General features: G+C 39.8%; 1 long non-coding RNA gene across 1 annotated transcript; it reads right to left on the bottom strand.

Annotated features, from left to right (window-relative positions):
* Positions 1 to 1201: 1201 nt before the first annotated feature.
* Positions 1202 to 8055, bottom strand: LOC124857871. The gene is made up of 3 exons (XR_007035700.1): positions 7923 to 8055; positions 6458 to 6560; positions 1202 to 1270 (listed from the first exon to the last, which is right to left on the bottom strand). It is a non-coding gene; the product is annotated as an uncharacterized LOC124857871 (long non-coding RNA).
* Between the last annotated feature and the right edge of the window lie 3595 nt (positions 8056 to 11650).

Genomic DNA, 11650 nt, shown 5'->3' with positions numbered 1-11650 from the left:
AGATAGGCACATGGTGTTGCTTGAGCTCCAATAAAAAGAGCCACCTTTAAGGCAGGAGTAAGTAAGCTATCGAGCATGGCACGACGCTGCTGCCCTTCTGACAGACTAATATCGTCTATTACTTGCTTAGCTCGAAGCCGCCATACCTTATAATCTACACTGCAGGAACAAATCCATAGGACCTCTTTAGGGCTGATTTTAATAGAAGAAACAGGAATTCCATGTTGCCATTTAGCCAAAAATGTGCCAAGCATGGCTGACAGTAAACAGGAGCCATTTTAGCAACATTGAAAATCTTGTAGAGACCAAACAAGATACAACAGACTCCTGTTCTTTCACAGACAACATAAAATCCACCATATTTGCTTACAAACTTCACAGTAATTTTTGATTTTATTTTATTTTGACCTGACAGATGAACTGTAAACTAAACTATGAAACTGATTTGGAAGTGGCATTGCCTACAAGGCTGCTGTGCCAAAACTGAGAATTAAAGTATTACTCTCCAGCTCAATGTCCTTTTAAAAAAAGTAATTTCATTTAAGGAAATTTAATTTAATCATCTGAGTCTGCGTCCTCAACTACTTATGTTTTTTTTTTTTCCATTTAGCTGCTTAATGTTGCAATTGGGTCGTGTGGGGTGCCCCTGCCCTTGGTTGTGTTTGGTGCCTGCAGCAACCCTGGAAATGTTTTGTTCAGCTGTGCTCCAACTGAGAATAAGATCCTGCTAAACTATTTATTTGACACTTTGCATATTCAAACAAAACTTCACAGCATCATCTCTAAAAACTAAAGCATTGTTTTTTCTGTAGTATTCAATGTATTTTGCACCACTGGTTTAAGACCATGATGTTGCTCCAACCAGGCATAGCCTGAGCGTTATCTGTCATTTAACTTCAAAGTATAAACAGTCCTTTGCTATCTATTTCAACCTGCTCCTTCTGTGTCCAGTTATGACAAACATCTTCAACTGTCACTAATTAGCACTCACCCTGTCATGCCTGTAATTGGTGTACTCTTACTCCAGTTGGCACATTTCCTGTGGCAAATGGAACATAATCATCAGTGATGCATCACATAGAAATCACAGAGAAATTCACACTTCTCACTATGTTATTAATGTCTCCCCGATTCAATGTGCTTTTCTTCTTCTTTATTTCTACAGAAATGTGAATTTAAGGACACAATTCATTCACCTCACATTAGGATATTTTCCAGAAGTCCTTTGCCTCTACCTTCAAGATAATCCAAAGTTGCTGTTTGCTTTAGCCTGCAGACACACACATGGATCCCATCACATGCAAATACACATAGTCATCGACACAAACACACACGGTAATCCCTGTGGGAAAGGTATTAGGGGGTTGCTGTTGGTGTTTTAGAAGATGGAAGGGGGGGGGGGGGGGGGGGGTTGTCACAAAGGTCAAACTCTTTGTAAGTTCCTTTTAATAGATTGTCTGGAAGATTAATCTGACTTCCATAAATGACCAAGAATTATTCTTTTATTTTTACTTTTATTCTCTTCTTGGACATGATAAACCAGTGAAGTTCTCTCTTTGTGCAATGTTGTGAAAGTAGTCCTAACAAAGAGAAGAACAATAGTGCACAGCCCATTTAAAGTAAATAGGCTCTCCATACACATCAAACAGATTAACGATGGATAAGCAGCCATCTTGACCAACTCGCCCAATTTCCTTCAAACTGTCTGGAATACAGCCAGAAGCATCATTTACCTCTTCTCCAAAGGCTTCCAGACTTATAAACAGCTTTTCTAGAAGTTCTCCTTGCTTTTGCAGGCTTGGTTTCCCTCATGCATTTTGATTAATTTGAACCTAAAGTTTTGTTTGGAGATGGCACCATTCTTGGAAGATGGTCAGTAGGTTAAATGAAGTAAATTCCAGGAAAATTTAAACGGGTGCATCATGCCAGAAGTGCCACATTTCTGTTTTTTTTTGTTTGTTTTTCCATCTTTTTCACTATGTAAGCAAAACATGGGCAAATGGGTTTCCTGATTTAATTTACAGCCCCTTGTATTCTTTTATGTAACTGTGCAGGAAAAAAACAAAGTGTAAAGCTAGGGAGTTCTTAATGTTTTGAATTTAGAACTTAGAATTATGTCGTGGTCAAAGTTAGTCAATGTTTACAAAACCTTAGGTCAACATTTAACCCCACTATGCTGCATGATCAACACAGCATGGTGCAGTGAGATAACACTGTAAAATGATATTGTAGTAACATTGGGATAACACTGTAGCATGCATGATCTGATCACCAGCTTAACCAGGTTGCTAAAGTAGGTTTCCACATGTGCACTGCTGCTACAAATGTTACACAATGCTACTCAAATATCACAGCAATGACCTCATAACATGAGCTAATGTCATTCCACACTATGGAAAAGCTCTGTCTACACTGGTAAACAGTCACTCACTTCTGCATGCTGAGTGCTTGAATTTACCTACACTCTGATATTTCAGCCAAGAATGATACCTAGCCACTTGGGAGCATTAAGGGTAATTATATTTATTTCCCAGATGGTACTTTTATTCTCTTCTTGGACATTAAAAACCAATAAAGTTCTCCCTTTTTGCAATGTTTGTTCTTGTAAGTAAATACTTCAAACTTTATTTACATATATAGCTCCTTTTAAGACATAGATCACAGTGCTGTACAGAAGAAACCTAAAAAAATTAAACATCAGTACATTGAAATAGTTCATCACACACAGTTGTAAAAAGATAAGTGCATATATTTAAGTATTATGAGATGGTGACTTAACTGTATAAATATAAAATCCTGTCCTGATGCAGTTGAATACTGTGAATTCCACAACCCAATAAACATACACTATTCAAAAACCAGGAGTGCATCAAAATAGACACAAAATTGACACATAGTTCAAAGACATGACCAGACTTTATATTGTACATCTGTTTCATTTGCCAAGAAAAAGCCCAACAGATTCACTTTCACAAGTGGAGGATTAAAGCTAATGCTTTGAAGCTCTGCTTGATATTTATAAAAGAAACTTTATTAGAAACTGCTTTCTGGTTATTTCTACTGTTACAGACATGGGGCCAGAAATGAAGGAAGAAAAATAAGAAGCACAAAAGAGAGAAAGGTGGGGCAAAAAGGAAAAGGCAAGAGAAGGAGAAAAGAATGGAAGAAAGAAAGAAGGACAAAGAGAATACAAGATAACACCCTGCTTGCTTTTACACCTGCAGAAACGTTCATATTAACAGCTTTTTTACCCAAAAGAGCACAGTACTTATGAATGCAAGATGTATTTAGTTGTAAATGCGGCTCAATATAGAACATTTGTGTATCTGTTAAAACTTGAATTTAAACACTTGTGGGTCTGAGTGTGAGCGCGCTTGTGTATACAACATTTCTCCATAAAAATATGCAAGAACGAGGAGCCACAGACCTGCCCCCCTGGACCCGGGACAGATACAGATGAGATCTGAGCCACAGACATCCAAAGGCCCCCTGGAGCACAAGAACCCCCGGAGAACCACCGCTGGGACTACCGCAACCCCCCTAGAGAAGAGGAAGGGAGAGTCCCAGGGGAACCACCGTGCAGCTACAGTGCAGAAGCCCTAGGGAGCTGCAGCAACAAGCCCACAGGCCCCGCTGGCAGCCATCTACGCCCGAGCAGATCCAGCCATGGACTCAGAGACCTGAGACTTGGGACACATCACTCCCCAAGCATAGCCCCGACAGAGCCCAGGGATCCAGGCCCTGGCAAGCAGCCACCAGGAGTGACCCAGCACACACCAAAGCACCCATCCACTGACACCGAGAACCACAAGTTCTCAGGCAGAGATGCCAAACACCGGCAGGCAGCGTGGCGGGGAGGAAATAGGCCCCACATTTGATGGGGGGCCTAAACTGATCCAGGAGAGGGAGCAGCCCAAGACCCAACAAGACACAAAAAACAGGCACACACAGTCACAATCACACATTCCCACCCTCATGCGTACACATAAAAACACTCACATCCACGCACCCAACGTAAAGACAAACAACAATGGACCTCGTACACTCACATTCCCCATACATACTCTATACTCCCGGGTCCAGGTGCTGATACCCCATAGGGGCAACCAGCCCCCGGACCCAAGAGATGGTCCCCTTCCCTTCGGGGGTGGAGACAGGCAGACCGCCCCAACACCACAACCTGGTCCGGGCTAGTCTGGGCTCGTACCTGAACCTGAACGACCCTGGCCCGGACCCCGACCCCAGTCCCCAACGACCCCCTGCCCCGATCCCAGTCCCCAATGACCCCCATCTTCATCCGGAGAGGCGGCCGTACAAAAGCATGAGCTGTTTCTAAATAGCAATCTCAGATCACAAATTGTAAGGGGTTTTCACAATAACTATTTTAAAGACTAAGTTAAACTGATGATAAGAAGACATCTGTTTATATGGATAGCAAGCAAAATGGGAATTTTCTAGATAAACTCTCCCTCTGCTATGAGCCTTAAATTAATTAAATGGCGTGGAAGTGAAACATTTACTGGAAGAGACAATTAAAGTAGGTCCAACCTGGCCCTCTGTGGAAAACCAAATCCAGAGGGGCTTGTAGCACCTAGCTTTTCATAGCCTTTTTGAGCAATCTCCCATTATTACATATTCAGTTAAAAATTGTCTTAAATGCATTCAAGTGTGTGCCTATTGGCAGAGTATAAGCACAAGCATCTGTATCGGATTACGCAAGGGACACAGCAACTATTTATTAAATTTTTTTATTTACCTGTAATTGTTAAGATGTAACTAAAAGTTGAAACTGTCATTTGCTTTGTGTATTTGAAAAAAATGAAGTTGCAAAACAAGAGTCACCATTTTCTTTAATTTGTTCACTGAAATTAATTATGGAATTATGTCACTGTCAGTGCTGCTGTGTGCAGGTTGTAAAATCTATTAAGCTGCATGAGATAAAATAAAGCCAGATGGACGTGACATACTTTAAATGAAAGTGCTAAATATCTCTGTCTTTTTATTTTAAACTCATCTGTCTGTTCAGACTATTTTCTGTTTACCACATAATTCTAGATACTTTTGCTTTATAGTTTTGATGTCTCTACTATGTATCTACAATGTAGAAAGTCATACAAATAAGGTAAAGCCATTGAATAACAAAGGTATGTCCAAACTTTTGACCGGTAGTTCGTGTTTCCATTATTGTGCTCTGCTTTTGCACAATTTTAAAATCTGTTACTATTTTTGGATACAAAAATACTGCCGGTTTTTTAAAACGGTCTTCTGAAAGCTAAGGAAAATAGGCTGAATTCAGCAAAGGTATGTGAAGCAAAGAGGACCAGTTAAAATATATTTTTTCTTTATTATAAAAACATTTTTTTCTACACATAAAAATGTTGTTTTTATATATATATGTAACAATTTAGTGATCCGATCCACATTCCTTTCAAGTTGGTGGAGGTAATGCACCAAAACGTTGCTTGCCAACTGCTATCAAACAAGGAGGAGGAAGGTTAATTAGGAAAAATGTCCAGCAGCTGTGAGGTCTGAGTGGCAGATGGTGTTGGCTTTATTAGGGTAAGTCCAACAATTTTCCTTAGTAAAACTTTATCTTCAGTAAGCGCTGTTTACGGACAAGTCATAATGCATGCAGAGACTTTTATTGCCACTAAAAAACACCACTCTCTCTCTCTCTATATATATATATATATATAAAAAAATATATATATATACATGAGATGGACAAAACGGTTCCTTTTTATTTCCTGTGAAAGACTGAGGCTTCCAGCAGAAATTAAGTGATTTTGTGTTGGGCCCATAGCGGAGAAGACCTATTTTTCTACATGTCGGTGAGAGCTATGCATATTAAGATGATCTTAAAGAAGGTCCCTCTTGTGTCCAAATCAAACATATGTCCTGTTATGATTACATGGTCCTGCTATTATTTTTTAATCTAGTATACTGGTTTGTTCATTAGTTTATTCTGCCTGGGGTTCTGTGGCCATATAAAGCTGCAACATGTGGGATGCACCGCTTTATATGCAAGATTCTGCTTCTAAGATAATAAAACCTAAATCTCTAAATTGCAGACAGGAAACGTTTCAGCCTTAATTTTTAACATGAAACTAAATATACAGGCCTTTTTGGATAGAATAATGAGTTTCTCATGTACATAGATTCTTTCTGCAGTAGCTGCTTTTTTATGCAGTTAGATTGAGCTTTATATTAACAAGACTTTTAATGGACTATAAGCCCTCAGTGTGACCCCTGTAATGGAAGTGAATGTCTACACTAAAATTACTCCCCACTCTGCATTACAGAGCAGGACATATCAGCAAACAGTAAGGACATGCAGTTAATTCTCACAAGAGTTAGACAACGTAAACATTACTGTTATTGGTATCCATTTCATCGATGGGAAATCTAATTGTTCCCTGTTTTCCATGTATTTTAGTAATGTTGAGTTTCCACCCACATTTAAATGGAAGGGACAGCTGTTTCGTCCCACACTGTCCTTATCGACTGCAGAGCTGCCTTTTCCTGCTGCTGTTTTCCCTCAGAGGTGGGCTGGAATGCTTCTGTAGGAATAACAGGGAGCTGTACTGTTGAGACTGATAACAAGGCAGGCATCAGAGCTCATTAATCATCTCTTATTTTTATTAAAGCAAGTCTTACTGTCAGTTAAAACCACCTGCAATGGATTTTTTGGAATCTCACATAATATAAATCCGGATTAGCCGTTTTTATTTTTAGATGCTTATTCGTGGATAAACATCTGTTTATCTGCAAAAAGAAAAGTTTAAAACATTTGACAAGGAATCTGCTCAGAAAATGTTGTCCTTTTATGGTTTAAGGGATTCTCACAATGATATTACCAGCACCATGATTGGTCCCTGCAGTCCAGAAACTGATCTCAAGCCAGTTTGTGAGTGACGATTTGACAGAGTTGTCACAAGGGACATCATTTATAATTAGGGTATTGTTACATTATGGGAAGATTATATATAAATGTATCGGGATTTCCATCTTTCTGAATGTGAAAAAACAAAAAATAGCAGTTTTTAAAGAGCAAAGAAAGGGGGGCCCAAATATGTTCACTTTTACAATTGTATTTCGGGTTGAAGTTCACAATAGTTGTAATAATTTTCATTTCATTTAGAAGGCAAATACAAGGTCTTCCAAAATTTCCCAAGACTGATGAATCTTTTTTGTTTGAAAATCAGAACTCTTGCTTCTGTGCATAACATAACGGTCACCAAAAAATTAAGTACTAATTGTAAAACCTGCAGCTAGACTGAAGGCCTATAAATCGAAAATGTAAGTAGTGAATTCTCCAGTAAGGAGGAGGGAAGTCAGCAGTAATGTCTACAAACAGTAGCATGGAGATCTATAGCACCGGCACTCAACCCTAGGGTACTCTCTGTGGTGAGTCCAGCCTGCCTGTAATGTGCTACAGCAGTGAATGACCACTTGCGACAGAAACTGGGATTCAAAAAAGTTGAATTTCCGGTAGGATTCAGGTAGATGTTGAAATTTCTGCTCCAGTTGGTTGAGGCTCCAGTCTTATTACACAAAAATGCACAATAACTGGGATCAGATTACTTTGTACTGTCAAGGGATGGTTGTGTAATTCATAACAGCAGTGAGTGGAAGCAACTAAAAGTCTCAAGTGTTTTACCCATGAGTGTAACTGCACTAAAGAAAGTAGCTGAGGAAAGTATTTCAAGCTAATGTCATGCATGTTGTGATTTGAAAGAAAGTCAAAATACTGATTTAAAATCAAACGTTCATTTGGCTCCGACACTGAGAAAAACTAGTTGTTTCTGCCGCCCATCATGAGTAAATATGCCGGAAGAACATTTAGAGAAAGTGTTTGATTTAAAGTGATCTGTGGGTGAAAACTGTAAGAGGACACAGTGAAAACAATAATATTTTCTTACCAAAGAAACATTATGGTCACAGACGACACATGCCGTCGCCTCGTTGCTCGGGCTGGTGATTCGGCTGATACCGTCTGTTGTCACCATTGGCATGGAGTGTGTTTTGTTCCCATTCAAATTTGTCCAGAATCCTGGGGCAAAAAGTGTTTGAAACAGAATGCTGATTTTGCACAGTGAGAAGTAATCCTCACTTATTTGCTTTCACAAACCCAACTTGTTGTTCTGCATAGATGATTTTATGGAAAGGTAAGAGCTCTTTTTGTGTCAGAAAAGTATGTTTTAAAATAACTTTGAAAAACGACAGATTTTGATTTATATTTCTCTATGTGCTTTTCAGTTGTATTTTACCAATTTGCTCTCTTGATGCACCTCTTTAAGATGTGTGTGTCAAAGAAGTATTAAAGAACCCAAGGGAGCAGAATCAATCGTTACAGAGAGTGTAAATTTGATGTGGAAATTATTTGTATGCAACGTTTTTATTGTTACTTGTTACTGCAGAAGGCCCCTTACCATTGGTTAACAACCAATGAAATTCCCCAGAATGTGCAAGATGTACAGGTCCTTCTCAAAATATTAGCATATTGTGATAAAGTTCATTATTTTCCATAATGTCATGATGAAAATTTAACATTCATATATTTTAGATTCATTGCACACTAACTGAAATATTTCAGGTCTTTTATTGTCTTAATACGGATGATTTTGGCATACAGCTCATGAAAACCCAAAATTCCTATCTCACAAAATTAGCATATTTCATCCGACCAATAAAAGAAAAGCGTTTTTAATACAAAAAACGTCAACCTTCAAATAATCATGTACAGTTATGCACTCAATACTTGGTCGGGAATCCTTTGCCAGAAATGACTGCTTCAATGCGGCGTGGCATGGAGGCAATCAGCTTGTGGCACTGCGAGGTCTTATGGAGGCCCAGGATGCTTCGATAGCGGCCTTTAGCTCATCCAGAGTGTTGGGTCTTGAGTCTCTCAACGTTCTCTTCACAATATCCCACAGATTCTCTATGGGGTTCAGGTCAGGAGAGTTGGCAGGCCAATTGAGCACAGTGATACCATGGTCAGTAAACCATTTACCAGTGGTTTTGGCACTGTGAGCAGGTGCCAGGTCGTGCTGAAAAAAGAAATCTTCATCTCCATAAAGCTTTTCAGCAGAAGGAAGCATGAAGTGCTCCAAAATCTCCTGATAGCTAGCTGCATTGACCCTGCCCTTGATAAAACACAGTGGACCAACACCAGCAGCTGACACGGCACCCCAGACCATCACTGACTGTGGGTACTTGACACTGGACTTCTGGCATTTTGGCATTTCCTTCTCCCCAGTCTTCCTCCAGACTCTGGCACCTTGATTTCTGAATGACATGCAGAATTTGCTTTCATCCGAAAAAAGTACTTTGGACCACTGAGCAACAGTCCAGTGCTGCTTCTCTGTAGCCCAGGTCAGGCGCTTCTGCCGCTGTTTCTGGTTCAAAAGTGTCTTGACCTGGGGAATGCGGCACCTGTAGCCCATTTCCTGCACACGCCTGTGCACGGTGGCTCTGGATGTTTCTACTCCAGACTCAGTCCACTGCTTCCGCAGGTCCCCCAAGGTCTGGAATCGGCCCTTCTCCACAATCTTCCTCAGGGTCCGGTCACCTCTTCTCGTTGTGCAGCGTTTTCTGCCACACTTTGTCCTTCCCACAGACTTCCCACTGAGGTGCCTTGATACAGCACTCTGGGAACAGCCTATTCGTTCAGAAATTTCTTTCTGTGTCTTACCCTCTTGCTTGAGGGTGTCAATAGTGGCCTTCTGGACAGCAGTCAGGTCGGCAGTCTTACCCATGATTGGGGTTTTGAGTGATGAACCAGGCTGGGAGTTTTAAAGGCCTCAGGAATCTTTTGCAGGTGTTTAGAGTTAACTCGTTGATTCAGATGATTAGGTTCATAGCTCGTTTAGAGACCCTTTTAATGATATGCTAATTTTGTGAGATAGGAATTTTGGGTTTTCATGAGCTGTATGCCAAAATCATCCATATTAAGACAATAAAAGACCTGAAATATTTCAGTTAGTGTGCAATGAATCTAAAATATATGAATGTTAAATTTTCATTATGACATTATGGAAAATAATGAACTTTATCACAATATGCTAATATTTTGAGAAGAACCTGTAGATGTCATGTTATCTCATAAAATTCAATTCAATTCAATTTATTGATATAGCACCAATTCACAACACATGTTGTCTCAAGGCACTTCACAAAAGTCAGGTACATACATTCCAATTAATCCTAACCATTGAACAGTCAGATTCAGTTATTTATTCAAATTGGATAAAAAGTTTTTCTATCTAAGGAAACCCAGCAGATTGCATCAAGTCAGTGACTTGCAGCATTCACTCGTCCTGAATGGGCATGTAGAGACAGTGGAGAGGAAAAACTCCCTTTTAACAGGAAGAAACCTCCAGCAGAACCAGGCTCAGTGTGAGCGGCTATCTGCCATGACCGACTGGGGGTTTGAGAGAATAGAGCAGAGACACAAAAAGAATATAGAAGTACTGATCCAAGAGTACTTTCTATGGGATGGAAAAGTAAATGTTAATGGATGTAGCTCCTTTAATCATTTCATCTAGAAAGACCGAACAGATCAACTCTGAGCCAGTTTCCAAATGTCAGAGTCTGAAAGAGAGCACATAGAGTTAGTTACAGTAAAAGCTCAGTCAGTAGCTATGTCTAGGAGACAGAAAGGGTTAAACACTGAAAGACAGGGCCATGTGGATCATCGGTAGAGGGTGAGCATTAAGTTGTTGCCAGCAGAAGCTTGGACGATGCCCCCCTCCAGAAAGGTGCCACAGGTAGACACAGAGTCAGGCCAGGTGTAGCTTCTAGGAAGAGAAAAGAGAGAACATGAAGTTAAAAACTGAAATAACAGCAAATAATGCAAAATTGGAGAGTAGTGTGAGAATGTAGCGAAGAGGGTGAAAGTGGTCATTATGCCCTCCAGCAGCCTAAGCCTATAGCACCATAACTACAGAAATAGCTCAGGATAACCTAAACCACTCTAACTATAAGCTTTATCAAAAAGGAAAGTTTTAAGCCTAGTCTTAAAAGTAGACAGGGTGTCTGCCTCACAGACTAAAACTGGGAGCTGGTTCCACAGGAGAGGAGCCTGATAACTAAAGGAAATGCCTCCCATTCTACTTCTAGAGACTCTAGGAACCACCAGTAAACCTGCAGTCTGAGAACGAAGTGCTCTGTTAGGAACATATGGAACAATGAGATCTCTGATGTATGATGGAGCTAAATCATTAAGGGCTTTATATGTGACAACTAAGGAATACATATTCAAAAGGAATCTTTGTTTTGATTATCTTCAGGACTGTTTATATTGACAGGGCAGTCTAGACACTATAATTCAGGGTGAGTCCTGCAGCGTGCAGTGATCAATGTGTTTATATACTGTACATATAATAGTTTTTTAGGGCAATGTGAAAAGTTTATCTCAATAGTGGTTTGGAGAATGTTTTTTTTTTTTTCATCTTTTGTGTATCAAATTTTTCCCATGCTTTTAACTATCAATTGTAAAGTTGAGAATAGATGCATAAACCTGAACAAACATGAATTTAAATGGCTGAATTTGGCAAAGATTTGGGGATTCCCTTCACATACTGCTGAGTCAAACACATTTACAGGATTGGGATTGTTTTCATCCACCAAGCTTGTCTATGACCAAGCA

Source organism: Girardinichthys multiradiatus, chromosome 21 (assembly GCF_021462225.1).
Source record: "Girardinichthys multiradiatus isolate DD_20200921_A chromosome 21, DD_fGirMul_XY1, whole genome shotgun sequence".
NCBI lineage: Eukaryota > Metazoa > Chordata > Actinopteri > Cyprinodontiformes > Goodeidae > Girardinichthys > Girardinichthys multiradiatus.
This window is presented reverse-complemented; position numbering and strand designations above follow the sequence as displayed.